This window comes from Salmo salar, chromosome 10 (assembly GCF_965601325.2).
Source record: "Salmo salar chromosome 10, fSalSal1, whole genome shotgun sequence".
Lineage (NCBI taxonomy): Eukaryota > Metazoa > Chordata > Actinopteri > Salmoniformes > Salmonidae > Salmo > Salmo salar.
The window spans coordinates 101,743,591-101,760,719 of NC_138300.1; positions in this window are offsets into that span (position 1 = coordinate 101,743,591).

The window sequence follows — 17,129 nt, forward strand, 5'->3', positions numbered from 1 at the left end:
AGCGCAGGACTGGCATCACCCCTACTGGCTGAATGCCCACTTTTTCCCCCTGGCACATGTGGGGCGCTGGTACTGCGCGTACCGGCCTGAAAATACCCGGCCTCGCCACAGCACCCATCACCCCAAAGCACGGGACCTGTCCAGTATGTCTCTGCCCAAAAAGGGTACGGGGAGCTGGCCTGGGGCTCCATCCTCGCCCAGCCAAACTACCCTTGTGCCCCCCCCAAAAAAATGATTGGGGCTGCCTCTCGAGCTCCCTTACCAGACGTGTTCCCCGGTCCTCACCAGATTTCCTCCGCTGCTTGGTCCTTTTAAGGTGGGTTGTTCTGTCACAGGTGTAGCCGTGTTGAATCGACCAAAACGCAGCCGGGATGTGAATACTCATCTTTATATTTATTTTGAATAAAGCATACACGGGAAAACAATAAACAAGAACGACTCGTGACAGTTTCACAGGCTATACATTCACTAGCAGTGCGAAATACAACAACCCACAAAAACCAGGTGACAAACACACTCCTAATATATGACTCCCAATCAGGAACAACGATAACCAGCGGTCCCTGATCGGGAGCCACACAGACCAACATAGAAACAGAAATACTAGACAAACACATACCCAGTACTTCTGCCACGTCCTGACCAAAATACTAAACAACTACTCCCTCTGCTGGTCAGGACGTGACAGCTCTATAGGAGAAAGCCCTGCCTCCAGCTGTTTGCTTAGAAATTCTAGGGAAAATAAGGATGCCTGCGTCGTGTGACCATAGCGTACATGTAGATATGTACGGCAAGACCAAATCGGAGAGATAGGTAGGAGCAAGCCCATGTAATGCTTTGTAGGTTAGCAGTAAAACCTTGAAATCAGCACTAGCCTTTACAGGAAGCCAGTGTAGAGAGGCTAGCACTGGAGTAATATGATCACATTTTTTGGTTCTAGTCAAGATTCTAGCAGCCGTGTTTAGCACTAACTGAAGTTTATTTAGTGCTTTATTCGGGTAGCCAGAAAGTAGTGCATTGCAGTAGTCTAATCTAGAAGTGGCAAAAGCATAGATTAACTTTTCTGCATCGTTTTTGAACAGAAAGTTTCAGATTTTTGCAATGTTACGAAGACGGAAAAAAGCTGTCCTTGAAATAGTCTTGATATGTTCGTCAAAAGAGAGATCATGGTCCAGAGTAACGCCGAGATCCTAGACAGTTTTATTTGTGACGACGGTACAACCATTAAGATTAATTGTCAGATCCAACAGAAGATCTCTTTGTTTCTTGGGACCTAGAACTAGCATCTCTGTTTTGTCCGAGTTTAAAAGTAAAATATTTGCCGCCATCATCTTCCTTATGTCTGAAACACAAGCTTCCACGGAGGGCAATTTTGGGGCATCACCATGTTTCATTGAAATGTACAGCTGTGTATCGTCCACATAGCAGTGAAAGTTAATATTATGTTTCCAAATGACATCACCAAAAGGTAAAATATATAGTGAAAACAATAGTGGTCCTAAAACGGAACCTTGAGGAACACCGAAACTTACAGTTGATTTGTCAGAGGACAAACCATCCACAGAGACAAACTGATATCTTTCCGACAGATAAGATCTAAACCAGGCCAGAACTTGTCTGTGTAGACCAATTTGAGTTTTTAATCTCTCCAAAAGAATGTCATGATCCATGGTGTCAAAAGCAGCACTAAGGTCTAGGAGCACAAGGACAACTCAGGTCATGTGAATTGGGTTAAATTTAGAATAAGGGTTAGGGGAAGATTTATCTAAAATGCTACAGTTGTCCCCCAACGCAACTCGAACATGCAACCTTTGGATTGCTAGACTGTTACGGATTATGGCTACCCATCCTCCCCGACCAACATCCTTACTTTCATTTCTGTCTCAAACTGGACCATTCATATCTATCATAGTATGTATTGTAGGTGCTCAGAAATACGGGAAGTATATTTCATATGGCTCTGAGGCCAGGCTGGCCCGCCGGGGAGACTTTGTCTTCCCATTCTAATTAGCATCAAGGCTCACTCTGTCTAGAAGCCAGCCAGCAAGGGCACTCAGGGATGGCTGAGTCAATATGTCTTCTTATAATAATACAACAGTGCCGACTGACTGACAAGTCATTTCAACAGGGCTCCATGCCCAGCTCCCTCCCCTCCTCACACTGTGGTCTATGAATGCAACAGACCCAAAGCAGCTGCTGCAAGTTACCTTCAACTCACAACAATTTCAAGGACTAAACATAGCCCTTTCAATCATAGACTTGTTCATTGCATTACTGACTTGTCCATTTACATTTTGTTGATTTCATGACTGTTGTGAGTGAACACAGTTCTTAACACTTCCTGAAATAGTATGTTTTGTTGGTTAACAACAAGGGAATGCCTTATCCTGTGCACTGTGACTTTTGCTCTGTGATACAACACTATATTCAGGCCTATCTCAACATTGAATATCAGTACTTTTGTCAGGCCATCGAACACAGCTTGTGCATCCATTGTTACGCAAGTGCAGCTTGGAGCTTGGAAGTCTAGAAGCTACACAGGATTCCTGTTGCAACCGCAATGGCAAACCTACTTCCATTTCCCTCTGTCCTGTTTCTCTCTGCCCTGACATTGTAATGTATGTGCAGGCATGTTAATGAAAACAAATAGAAGAAAGCAGCCACTCTGCTGGATAAAGTGGGGGAAGGAGGGAGGTAGGGATGGAGGGAGGGGTATTTATATGAAGGCAGTGCAACTGGAGCATCACTTCCCTTTTCTGTGAAGGTTAGGGAACAACAAGATTAAAGGAGTGTCAGACAGCAACCCTAAGTGGCTGGCGGTGAGTGCATCACTCCTAAAGAAATGATCGAGCGACAGAGAGGAGAGAAAATGAGAGGGTGTTGTGGAGAGAGAGGGAGCGGAGGAGGTACGATGGAGTGAAAAGTGGAGAGATATTGGGGGTGTTTGGCGAGACGTTTAGGAGAATAGGACAGCGTGATGATGGGTGAGAAAGCGAGTGATGGATGAGATGTGAGAGAAAGAGAGGGGAATGAGAGAGAGGGAAGGAAGTGAGGGAAGAGAGAGCAATTGTGCAGCTCTTGACACCTCCACAGAAAACACCTTGGCAAGCTGTCAATCAGACAGACTCGCTTGATTGATTTTCTCCTCTTTTCAATCAGCCTTTCACTTCGCTTCCTTCTCTTCTTTCTGGGAGCATGTATGGGTGCCAACATTCCCCCTCTCAGCTCCTCTTCCTCCTCCATCCTAACACTCCTGCAGCGTGAGACGCTTTAAAGCTACTTGATTTATTACAACACAGAGCTGACTGTCTGTCATATTTAAAATGCATTTAACATCATTAGGTGGTGGAGTAAAGTACGTATATGCAATGTGCAATGTTAATTCCTTTTAACTTTGAGCAATGAGTGCAAAGTTGAAATATACACTGCTCAAAAAAATAAAGGGAACACTTAAACAACACAATGTAACTCCAAGTCAATCACACTTCTGTGAAATCAAACTGTCCACTTAGGAAGCAACACTGATTGACAATAAATTTCACATGCTGTTGTGCAAATGGAATAGACAACAGGTGGAAATTATAGGCAATTAGCAAGACACCCCCAATAAAGGAGTGGTTCTGCAGGTGGGGACCACAGACCACTTCTCAGTTCCTATGCTTCCTGGCTGATGTTTTGGTCACTTTTGAATGCTGGCGGTGCTTTCACTCTAGTGGTAGCATGAGACGGAGTCTACAACCCACACAAGTGGCTCAGGTAGTGCAGCTCATCCAGGATGGCACATCAATGCGAGCTGTGGCAAGAAGGTTTGCTGTGACTGTCAGCGTAGTGTCCAGAGCATGGAGGCGCTGCCAGGAGACAGGCCAGTACATCAGGAGACGTGGAGGAGGCCGTACGAGGGCAACAACCCAGCAGCAGGACCGCTACCTCCGCCTTTGTGCAAGGAGGAGCAGGAGAAGCACCGCCAGAGCCCTGCAAAATGACCTCCAGCAGGCCACAAATGTACATGTGTCTGCTCAAATGGTCAGAAACAGACTCCATGAGGGTGGTATGAGGGCCCGACGTCCACAGGGGGAGGTTGTGCTTACAGCCCAACACCGTGTAGGACGTTTGGCATTTGCCAGAGAACACCAAGATTGGCAAATTCGCCACTGGCGCCCTGTGCTCTTCACAGATGAAAGCAGGTTCACACTGAGCACGTGACAGACGTGACAGAGTCTGGAGACGCCGTGGAGAACGTTCTGCTGCCTGCAACATCCTCCAGCATGACCGGTTTGGTGGTGGGTCAGTCATGGTGTGGGGTGGCATTTCTTTGGGGGGCCGCACAGCCCTCCATGTGCTCGCCAGAGGTAGCCTGACTGCCATTAGGTACCGAGATGAGATCCTCAGACCCCTTGTGAGACCATATGCTGGTGCGGTTGGCCCTGGGTTCCTCCTAATGCAAGACAATGCTAGACCTCATGTGGCTGGAGTGTGTCAGCAGTTCCTGCAAGAGGAAGGCATTGATGCTATGGACTGGCCCGCCCGTTCCCCAGACCTGAATCCAATTGAGCACATCTGGGACATCATGTCTCGCTCCATCCACCAACGCCACGTTGCACCACAGACTGTCCAGGAGTTGGCGGATGCTTTAGTCCAGGTCTGGGAGGAGATCCCTCAGGAAACCATCCGCCACCTCATCAGGAGCTTGCCCAGGCATTGTAGGGAGGTCATACAGGCACGTGGAGGCCACACACACTACTGAGCCTCATTTTGACTTGTTTTAAGGACATTACATCAAAGTTGGATCAGCCTGTAGTGTGGTTTTCCACTTTAATTTTGAGTGTGAGTCCAAATCCAGACCTCCATGGGTTGATAAATTGGATTTCTATTGATTATTTTTGTGTGATATTGTTGTCAGCACATTCAACTATGTAAAGAAAAAAGTATTTAATAAGATTATTTCTTTCATTCAGATCTAGGATGTGTTGTTTAAGTGTTCCCTTTATTTTTTTGAGCAGTATATTTAAATACACATTTTAAGTAATTTAGTAGCACATTCAACTAAAGTTGGTCAGACAACCACATATCACCATTATCACTGTAAAACAGTTTTTTTTTTCATCTTCAATTCTTCTAAAATGTTCAAATGACATGCAATACAGACTGCATTGTACAATAAGACCTCTTTAGCTACAGGAGGGGTAAATTAATAAAATAAAAAAGACAAAAAAAACTATGAGCCCAATAACCTTTTCATAGGCATCTAAAAGGTTAACAAGCAGCCCAAGGCAACCCCACCGGCCTCATTTGGAGAACCTGGCTAACCGTGCAGTCAATCATGTATTCTTAATTTACACACACACACACACACACACACACACACACACACACACACACACACACACACACACACACACACACACACACACACACACACACACACACACACACACACACACACACACACACACACACTAGGACACTCTGTCCTAGTTCCACATTTCTGACCAACTTCAGCCAGCAGCATACCACCCTGCATCCCACAGCTGGCTTGCCTCTGAAGCTAAGCAGGGTCGGTCCAGATGCTGCTGGAAGTGGTGTTGGAGGGCCAGTAGGAGGCACTCTTTCCTCTGGTCTAAAAAAAATATGCCCCAGGGCAGTGATTGGGGACATTTCCCTGTGTAGGGTTGTGTCTTTCAGATGGGACGTTAAACGGGTGACCTGACTCTCTGTGGTCACTAAAGATCCCATGGCACTCGTAAGAGTAGGGGTGTTAACCCCGGTGTCCTGGATACATTCCCAATCTGGCCCTCATGGCAACCTCTTCCCTGTAACTATTCCCCAGGTGGTTGTTGTAAAATGAGAATGTGTTCTCAGTCAACTTACCTGGCAAAATAAGGGTTAAATTAATTTTTTCAAACATATATACAGCATGCACTAATACCAAATTCACCATCTACTTCTGACAGTCAAGTCCATAGCCATACCCATAAATATTTCAAATTATCCTAATCTTGATTTATAACAACATTTCTAATACTGCATTAAAGATGCTGAACTGCTGGAGAATTTATGAAGACAACAGCAACGGTGGCCATCCATCCACGGTCTCCATTTTACACGTTTGGTACTGCTGACTCAGGCCAGAGGCATGTTTCCTGTGACTCCAACTGAGTTTGAACAGCCAGGGTGTGTCTCTAGGACAAGAGGCCCATTGATTTCCATGCAGATGGATGAATAGACTAAATGCTTTTGCTTTTTCTCCTCAATTCCCACAGAGTCCAGGGAGGCCAGGGCCAATCAAATAGGCACCAATTGCTTTCATTCTGCAGAGGAAAAGTGGGCCAAGCGGGAGCAGGCTTTATATTAATCACAGAAACAAATGGGACAGGGGATGAGGGAAAAAGGCCTGGTTTTCTAAAATAAAACCTTACAAACATGTCAAGAGATAAGGAAGAGGAGAACGAGGAGGAGGAGGAGTTGGAGTGTGAAGATCACATTATTTTGGACTGGCATTTTGGCAACACATCAACAGACCCTTTTTGGTCATTTCGGAGGGGTCCCTCTCTTCACCCGTATCCGTTACCAACCACAACAACTATGAGCCACAACAGAGACAGTCAGTAGAAAAGAGGAGAGGAGAGGAGAGGAGAGGAGAGGAGAGGAGAGGAGAGGAGAGGAGAGGAGAGGAGAGGGAGAGGAGAGGAGAGGAGAGAGAGAGAGAGAGAGAGAGAGACAGAGAGAGAGAGAGAGAGAGATCCAAATCCAACTCAGGACATTGAAATGTAAAAGAAAATTAAGAGCCCAGGCGGAACAAATGGAGAGAAGACATTAAAGTGAATCACTGGAGGGGATATGAGAGATATTTGCCATCCGCTATTCTTAAGGCATTATGAAGTGATAATCACATCACTCTATCCCACCGTGATGTAATATATCCATCATTCACATGTCAATCACTCTGCCACCTCCCTCCCTCTCTCTCGCCCTCTCCCTCCCTTCCTCTGTCCCACCCTGCCAGCTTCCCTCCCTTCCTCTCTCTGTCCCTTCCTCCCTCCATGCCTACCTGCGTCCATCCCTCCCTCCTTGCCTGCCTCCATCCCTGCCTGACCTCCCTCCGGCCTCACACAACCAGGGGGTTGAAATCAATTATCAAGCAGCCCCTCCCCCCGAGACTGTTTCTAGACACACTTGACCCTGTTGCGTTTTAACGTTTGCCATGAACATAAAATACATTATATAGATTACATTCCCTGATTGCAGAACAGCAGTCTTCCTTAACCGCCCTCCCTGACTAGGAGTAGGTAGATGGAATCTGGGACCTGTGGCAAAGGGGGACCTTATTTAGTTGGTGAGTGGAGATAGCACAACGGGGAAATGAAAAACCTCCCTCTCATTTCCTGCCTTGCAACTGCAGCGCTGCCGGGCTTCAAAGCACAGAATGTTTCTCTGGTGATACATATCACTCAGCCCACAGACTCCACTAAGCGTAAACCGAACACAAAATAACTTTTTTTCCTACATTGAGGTCTACTCTACACAGCCAGGGAGAGAACTGGGAGGAGAGGCATTACTTAGGAGGCTATTCACTTCACACTTCCTTTTGTCCTCAGCAGACATACAGCGAAGGGCTTGACTGTGGGGTTAACATGGATCACACAGAAGCCCACTACTTCAGTGATGATTAGTCTGATTAGTCTGTAGGATGGAGAAAAACACAAGATGAATGTATTATTCTACTTTCATGGTTTTATTCTAACAGCAGAGACAGACTAGACTTTTAAAACAGCACCTAGAATGTCATTATAAACGAGAGGGATAGTTGACCCTCGCGAAGCACTTTACATTTTCTTATGATGCCCGATGCGTTGCCTCTCCCCCAGGGCTTACCAGGGAGGTGAGGCTGAGGGATGAGAGCCCTGGAGATGTGTTTCCCCTTGTTTTCAGGCTCTCTCCCTACATCTCTCCCTCCCTTCATCTCTCCTTCGCTCCTCCTGTCCCTGTGACTAAAAGGAGGCTGATTGCCCGGAGCCTGAGAATGCCAAAGTGGAGAGCGAGGCCAGCGATTAGCTCTGACAGATCAACTCCCATGTTAGGAACAACACCCCACAAACACACACACACACACACACAACTTTGTAGGAGCGTCATAACTGTCGCTCAGGGGAAGAGTGGTGAATGCTAAGTTATTCACCATGTAAGACCCAAATTATTCCCAATGGGCTGCTGTGCCTACGGTATGATGCTGCCTGTGTACAGATGTATTTACTGTAGTAGCACATGAGTCATAGACCATATAAGACTCATGTTAGTCCCAAATACAGTGGGCTGACCCTATATTAAAGTTCCTGTATAAAGGAAATAGCTTTACGTAATACGCTGATATATCCAGTCATCATAGACACTGTATGATTGGCCACGATGGATCATTGACAGTGCTGAATTTTTGGGGGGGAATGCAGTACAAGTTGAAAGGTGAAGTGGCAAACCCAGTGAACTGTCACAAGCGCTTAGAATGCAAAACAAACAAACAAATCTTTACCATAAACAAAGACAATCAACAAAGCTAGATGTAATTCTTAAAGATGCACTATGCAGAAATCGTTCTGCCATTTTCTGGTTGCAAAAATTCTAGTAGTTTGCTTAATTTCAAGTACAGTGTAAATAATCATTGTACTATCTAAACCGCAGTGGAATATATTTTCCTTAACCAAAAATATTGTATTTTCAGCAGTTTGAAGCTGGTGTACAAAACAAAAAGCAAAAACTGCAAAAACCAAACTTAAGAACGGGAAGCATAGAAATAGCGCACATAGAACAGATAGTACACATACTGCTTCTTAGACTTGCTTGTAATGAGAATGACAGATCTATAACTCACATTTCTATGTGCATTTGGTCAGGTCACCCAAAAAGTAACATATTGCAGCTTTAATGATAGGAAACCCCATACAGTTCAATTCAATTCTATGTAAAGTGTTCCTTCCTATGCTGTATAGGTGCAACAGGTGATGAAATAGGACCGTAAAGGGCATGATTTATATGACCTGTCACATTCACTACATCAGACCAATAATGTTGTCAGATCAGTTACCCTTGGCCTCCAGCGAATCTGCTGTTTCACACATTAGGGTCATGATCATTATTCTGGGGGCTAATGGTGGAGGTCATTAGCTCGCTGCAATCAGAATCATTTTAGAATTTTTCATAAGACTCTAATGTGCTTAAGCTGATCCTATAAAACTACTTCTGTACATACCTTTTCTATTCATATACTGTACATACTGTCTTTACACACCATTCTGTATATATATTCAGTGCATTCGGAAAGTATTCAGACCCGTTGACATTTTCCACATTTTGTTACGTTACAGCCTTATTCTAAAATGGATTAAATTGTAAGGCTTGGGTGTTGTGGGTGAGGAGTCAGGCGCAGGAAGCAGAGAATACAGGGTAGTGTTTTTAATGAACACAATGGCGAACACAAGCCACCACACAGCGATCCAGAGCGCACACAAAACCAAAGTGCCCCAAACACAGGGGACAGAAAATAGTCGGCGCAAAACACGCACTAGCACCTTAATTAAACACAATGAGCGTGTACACAAGCAACACACAGATCAATAATCCCGCACACAGAGCAGGCGGGCCTACTAGCTAAAATAGCCCAGCTAATCAGCCCAACACAAAAACAGGTGCAAACAATAAACGGAAAGGGGGAAAAAAGGGAATCAGTGGCAGCTAGTAGGCCGGTGACGACGACCGCCGAGCGCCACCCGAGCAGGAGGGGGAGCTACCTTCGGTAGGAGTCGTGACATAAATCGTTTTTTTCCCCCTCATCAATCTACACACAATACCCCATAAAGGGACATTTTTGCAAATTACTTAAAAATAAAAAAACAGAAATTATTCAGATCCTTTACTCAGTACTTTTTTGAAGCGCCTTTGGCAGCGATTACAGCCTAGAGTCTTCTTGGGTATTAAGCTACAAGCTTGGCACACCTGTATTTGGGGAGTTTCTCCCATTCTTCTCTGCAGATTTACATTTACATTTACGTCATTTAGCAGACGGTCTTATCCAGAGTGTCTTACAAATTGGATCCTCGCAAGCTCCGTCAGGATGAATGGAGAACGTCGCTGCACAGCTATTTTCAGATCTCTCCAGAGATGTTCAATCGGGTTCAAGTCCGGGCTCTGGCTGGTTCTGTCACGTCCTGACCAGCAGATGGAGCTATTGTTTTAGTTTTGGGGTCAGGACGTGGCAGTTTTGTGTATGGGAATGTTTGTATTGTTGATTGGGACTTCCAATTGAAGGCAGGTGTGTTGAGTTGCCTTTGATTGGAAGTCCTATATAGGTGTGTGTGTTTTTCTTTGGGGTTGTGGGTGGTTGTTTTTGCACTGCGTTTATAGCCTGCAGAACTGTTACTGTTGTCACCTTTTTTGTGTTTTTAAGTGGATGCTTTACTCCTTATTTGTAATTAAAAATGAGTATTCACATACCTGCTGCGCCTTGGTCCATTTATGAAGACAAACGTTACAGAACCACCCACCAAACCAGGACCAAGCAGCGGAAGAGGAAGGAGCAGCGCCAGGAGGAACGTAAGGAATGGACCTGGCAGGACGAAAGACAATTCTGGGAGGACAAGTTAAGGGAGCTTAGGAAACCCGAGAGGCACCCCCAATACATTTTTTGGGGGGGGCACACGGGTAGCTTGGCCAGGCCAGGGAAGAGCCGTAAGCCAGCTATCCGTGACTACAGGGAGGTGCGTATGAGGTGGAGGGCGCCATGTTACGCTGAGGTACGCACCATCTCGCCTACACGGACGCACAGCCCAGTCCGCCCGGTACCAGCGCCCCGCAGGTGCCAGGGCAAGGTGAGCATCGGGCTGGAAGGGGTGATGCCAACCCTGCACTCAAGACCGCCAGTGCGCCCTTTCGGTCCGGTGTTTCCCGCTAGACGCACTAGCATGGAGGTGCGTGTCTCCAGGCTGGCACGTCCAATACCAGCCCCACGCATCAGGAGTCTAGTGTGTCAGCCCAGCCTCACCAGTCAACAGTCACCAGAGCTGCCCGCCAGTCAACAGTCACCAGAGCTGCCCGCCAGTCAACAGTCACCAGAGCTGCCCGCCAGTCAACAGTCACCAGAGCTGCCCGCCAGTCAACAGTCACCAGAGCTGCCCGCCAGTCAGAAGCCGCCAGAGTGGCCCGACTGCCCGGTTCTGCCAGAGTGGCCCGACTGCCCGGTTCTGCCAGAGTGGCCCGACTGCCCGGTTCTGCCAGAGTGGCCCGACTGCCCGGTTCTGCCAGAGTGGCCAGACTGCCCGGTTCTGCCAGAGTGGCCAGACTGCCCGGTTCTGCCAGGGTGGCCCTCCTGTCCTCCGGTCCAGCCCGAGTGGCCCTCCTGCCCTCCGGCCCAGCCCGAGTAGCCCTCCTGCCCTCCGGTCCAGCCCGAGTGGCCCTCCTGCCCTCCGGTCCAGCCCGAGTGGCCCTCCTGCCCTCCGGTCCAGCCCGAGTGGCCCTCCTGCCCTCCGGTCCAGCCCGAGTGGCCCTCCTGCCCTCCGGTCCAGCCCGAGTGGCCCTCCTGCCCTCCGGTCCAGCCCGAGTGGCCCCCCTGCCCTCCGGTCCAGCCCGAGTGGCCCTCCTGCCCTCCGGTCCAGCCCGAGTGGCCCTCCTGCCCTCCGGCCCTGCCTGAGTGGCCCGCATGTCTTCCGACCCAGCCTGAGTGGTCCGTCTGCCAGGGTCAGCCTGAGTGGTCCGTCTGCCCGGCGCAGCTATCGGCGCCACCAAAGTGGGCGACGCCGAAGGTGGAGCGAGGTCCACGTCCTGCACCTGAGCCACCTCCAGGATAGGTGGGTTGGGGAGGGAGGGTGTAGCACAGTGCCGTCGGTGACGGCAGCCACCCTCCCTTCCCTCCCTTATTGTTTAGGGGTTATTGTTTATGGGTTTTTTGTTGGTGTTTTCTGTTGGTAGGTGCATTCCGGGGTCTGCACCTTGAGGGGGGGGGTACTGTCACGTCCTGACCAGCAGATGGAGCTATTGTTTTAGTTTTGGGGTCAGGACGTGGCAGTTTTGTGTATGGGAATGTTTGTATTGTTGATTGGGACTTCCAATTGAAGGCAGGTGTGTTGAGTTGCCTTTGATTGGAAGTCCTATATAGGTGTGTGTGTTTTTCTTTGGGGTTGTGGGTGGTTGTTTTTGCACTGCGATTATAGCCTGCAGAACTGTTACTGTTGTCACCTTTTTTGTGTTTTTAAGTGGATGCTTTACTCCTTATTTGTAATTAAATATGAGTATTCACATACCTGCTGCGCCTTGGTCCATTTATGAAGACAGACGTTACAGGTTCACTAAAGGACATTCAGAGACTTGTCCCGAAGCCACTCCTGCGTTGTCTTGGCTGTATGCTTAGTGTCATTGTCCTGTTGGAAAATGAACTTTCGCCGAGTCTGTACTTTGCTCTGTTCATCTTTCCCTCGATCCTGACTAGTCTTTCAGTCCGTCGCTGAAAAACATCCCCACAGAATTATGCTCCTGCCACCACCATGCTTCACCGTAGGGATGGTGCCAGGTTTCCTCTAGACGTGGCGCTTGGCAAGAGTTCAATCTTGGTTTCATCAGACCAGAGAATCTGCCTTTTGGCAAACTCCAAGCGGCTGTCATGAGACTTTAACTGAGGAGCGGCATCCATCTGGCCACTCTACCATAAAGGCCTGATTGATGGAGTGCTGCAGAGATGGTTGTCCTTCTGGAAGGTTCTCCCATCTCCACAGAGGAACTCTGGAGCTATGTCAGAGTGACCATCGGGTTCTTGGTCACCTCCATGACCTCCCTGACACCTCCCTGATCTCCCCCGATTGCTCAGTTTGGCCAGGCGGCCAGCTCTGGGAAGAGTCTTGGTGGTTCCAAACATCGTCCATTTAAGAATGATGGAGGCCACTGTGTTCTTGGGGACCTTCAATGCTGCAGACATTTCTCTACGGCCAATTCCTCGACCTCATGGCTTGGTTTTTGCTCTGACATGCACTGTCAACTGTGGGACCTTATATAGACAGGTGTGTGCCTTTTCAAATCATGTCCAATCAAATGAATTTACCACAGGTGGACTCCAATCAAGTTTTAGAAACATCTCAAAGATGATCAATGGAAACAGGATCCACCAGAGCTAATTTTTGAGTCTCATAGCAAAGAGTCTGAATACTTATGTAAATAAGGTATTTCTATTTTTATTTTTGTATAAATTTACGGTCATTATGGGGTATTGTGTGTAGATTGATGAGGATTTTTTTTTTATTTAATCCATCTTAGAGTAAGGCTGTAACGTAACAAAATGTGGAAAAAGGGAAGGGCTCTGAATACATTCCGAATGCACTGTGTACAGTGCTGTGAAAAGTTTTTGCCCCCTTTCTAATTTTCTCTACTTATGCCTATTTTTTATATTGAATGTTATCAGATAACTGGTTGTGCAACCTTTAGCTGCAATGACTCCAAACAAACACTTCCTATAGTTGTTGATCAGTCTCTCACATCGCTGTGGAGGAATTTTGGCCCACTCTTCCACGCAGCATTAGCCATTTTCATGTAGACTTGATTGTGTGTTTTGGATCCTAATCTTGCTGCATGACCCAGCTGTGCTTTAGCTTCAGCTCACAGACAGATGGCCTGACATTCTCCTGTAGAATTCTCTGATAAAGAGCAGAATTCATGGTTTCTTCTATTAAGGCAAGTCATTCAGGTCCTGAGGCAGCAAAGCATCCCCAAACCATCACACTTCTCTGCAAACCCTAGACACTGTCGTGCATGAAAAGCCCAGAAGGGCGGACGTTTCAGAGATACTGGATCCGGCGCACCTGGCACCGACAATCATACCATGCTCAAAGTCCCTTAGGTCACTCGTTTTGCCCATTCTAACGTTCAATCAAACAGTAACTGAATGCCTTGATGCCTGTCTTCCTGCTTTTTATAGAAAGCCATGGCCACGTAAACTCACTGTCTGTAGGTGCGATCCATTTTTGTGAACGGGGTGGTGTACCTAAAAAACTGTCCGTTGAGTGTATATGTTTTTATATTCCGGTCTCTGGCATTTCTCGTTCTAATATTTCTTAATAATTTTTTCCTGGATTGTGTGTATTGTGTATTTTCTATTTTGCATTGTTAGCTATTACTGCACTGTTGGAGCTAGAAACACAAGCATTTCGCTGCACCTACAAAAACATCTGCAAATCTGTGTGCGTGACCAATAAACTTTGATTTAATTTGAGATGTAACAGATGTGGAGTAAATGTGAAAGGTGGAGACCGTTGACCGAACAAAGCGAAGGAAGAAGGTCACTATTTGTTAACATCATTGTTTCAAAATGAGTAGGACATTGACGCTGTCCTTGTACACAATGAGGTATATGTTTCAAGCAGACCACTATAGTCCCTGTGCCCAAGAACACTAAGGTAACCTGCCTAAATCTCTACCGACCCATAGCACTCACATCTGTAGCCAAGAAATGCTTTGAAAATCTGGTCATGGATCACATCAACACCATTATCCCAGAAAACTTAGACCCACTCCAATGTGCATACCACACCAACAAATCCATAGATGATGTAATCTCTATTGCACTCCACACTGCACTTTCCCACCTGGACAAAAGGAACACCTACAGTTGAAGTCAGAAGTTTACATACACCTTAGCCAAATACATTTAAACTCAGTTTTTCACAATTCCTGACATTTAATCCTAGTAAGAATTCCCTGTCTTAGGTCAGTTATGATCACCACTTTATTTTAAGAATGTAAAATATCAGAATAATAGTAGAGCGAATGATTTATTTCAGCTTTTATTTCTTTCATCACGTTCCCAGTGGGTAAGAAGTTTACATACACTCAATTAGTATTTGGTAGCATTGCCTATAAATTGGCTAACTTGGGTCAAACGTTTCAGGTAGCCTTCCACAAGCTTCCCACAATCAGTTGGGTGAATTTTGGCCCATTCCTCCTGACAGAGCTGGTGTCAGGTTTGAAGGCCTCCTTGCTCGCACACGCTTGGGGTCATTGTCCATTTGGAAGACCCATGTGCGACCAAGCTTTAACTTCCTGACTGATGTCTTGAGATGTTGCTTCAATATATCCACATAATTTCCCTCCCTCATGATGCCATCTATTTTGTGAAGTGCACCAATCCGTCCTGCAGCAAAGCACCCCCACAACATGATGCTGCCACCCCCGTCCTTCACGGTTGGGATGGTGTTCTTCGGCTTGCAAGGCTCTCCCTTTTTCTTCCAAACATAACAATGGTCATTATGCCCAAACAGTTATATTTTTGTTTCATCAGACCAGAGGACATTTCTGTAAAAAGATCAATCTTTGTTCCCATGTGCAGTTGCAAACCGCAGTCTGGCTTTTTTATGGCAGTTTTGGAGCAGTGGCTTCTTCCTTGCTGAGCGGCCTTTCAGGTTATGTCGATATAGGACTCGTTTTACTGTGGATATAGATACTTTTGTACCTGTTTACTCCAGCATCTTCACAAGGTTCTTTGCTGTTGTTCTGGGATTGATTTGGACTTTTCGCACTTCTAAAGCCATGACATCATTTTCTGGAATTTTCCAAGCTGTTTAAAGGCACAGTCAACTTAGTGTATGTAAACTTCTGACCCACAGTGAAATAATCTGTCTGTAAACAATTGTTGGAAAAATTACTTGTGTCATGCACAAAGTAGATGTCCTAACCGACTTGCCAAAACTATAGTTTGTTAACAAGAAATTTGTGGAGTGGTTGAACAACCAGTTTTAATGACTCCAACCTAAGTGTATGTAAACTTCCGACTTCAAATGTACATGTACATAGTACTTCAATTACCTAGACACCTGTGCCCCCGCACATTGACTCTGTACCAGTACCCCCTGTATATAGCCCCGCTATTGTTATTTACTGCTGCTCTTTAATCATTTGTTATTCTTATCTCTTACTTTTTTCTTAAAAATGCATTGTTGGTTAAGGGCTTGTAAGTAAGCATTTCACTGTAAGGTCTACACTTGTTGTATTCAGCGCATGTGACAAATAACATTTGATTTGATTTGAATAGGAAAACATTCTATAGAAAGCCATTAACGTTTACTGTGTAGTATCCGGAACCTTAGCTTTCATTCAAGCAGCAACACGAGGAACCTCCCTGATCTCCATAAGGACTCAGGAGGGGAAGGAGCACAGCCAAGGAGTGGAGCCAAATTGGGACTTTTCCTCTGCAGGCTTGACGCCTACAGCACTGCCTGTTTGTCCTTCTCAATCCCACTGATCCACCACAAAATCCAGCGTCATCCAGAGCAGGGCCACTCTGGTGGCCCAGGCTAGCCTGGATTGGTGCTGCCACCCTGGGCTCTGGCAAGGTGACTGTCTGCCTTGCCTGCCACGGGGCATGGAGGGGAATACATAAATAGTGCTCCAGAGATCAACAGTCCTCTCTCCAGCTCTCCTTTCTATTCCTCCCTCTCCCCCTCTGGCATGATGCTTTATTATCATATATTTTTATTGAACCATCATTTCATACCTGCGTCAATCAACACAGCTTTACCTCTCTGGCCACAGCCATATATAGATGTGTAGAGGGAAGAGAGCTGAGGAGAATGGAATCAAATGACAGAGATACTGTTAACTCATGTTCATTTAAATGTGAACGTGAGCAAAGGGATGTGAGCATAAATCAGAGCCACATGAGTCCATTAATCTCCAGCTCCCCTGTGGAATCCATCACAGAGCAGTGGAGCAAGGACCAGAAGGAAGGAAGGAAGCCATTAGTGAAACAATGCCGTTCCTAGAAAATAGAAGTTGTTTCATGGACGGCATCTTGTGTAAATAATTGCTAAAGTGGAGAGTGCATGACCTTCACATTACAGAATCACATCCTCTGTGTTTTGTTCTCATCAAACCTTTATTAACATTTTTATGCAGATTGGTTAATTGGGTGAAGCTTGATTGTTGCCATGATGATCAACATTCAACCTATGTAACGAAGTCTCTACCTGTATGTGCGCACACTTGTCTATGTGCATACTTCTGTGTGTGTCTCCAGTGCAGACAGACAGTGGCCTGACTCACCAGTGTGGAGCTGATCAGTGTAGTTAGAGCCCTGTGTTAGACCTCATACACACCACCATTGAGGT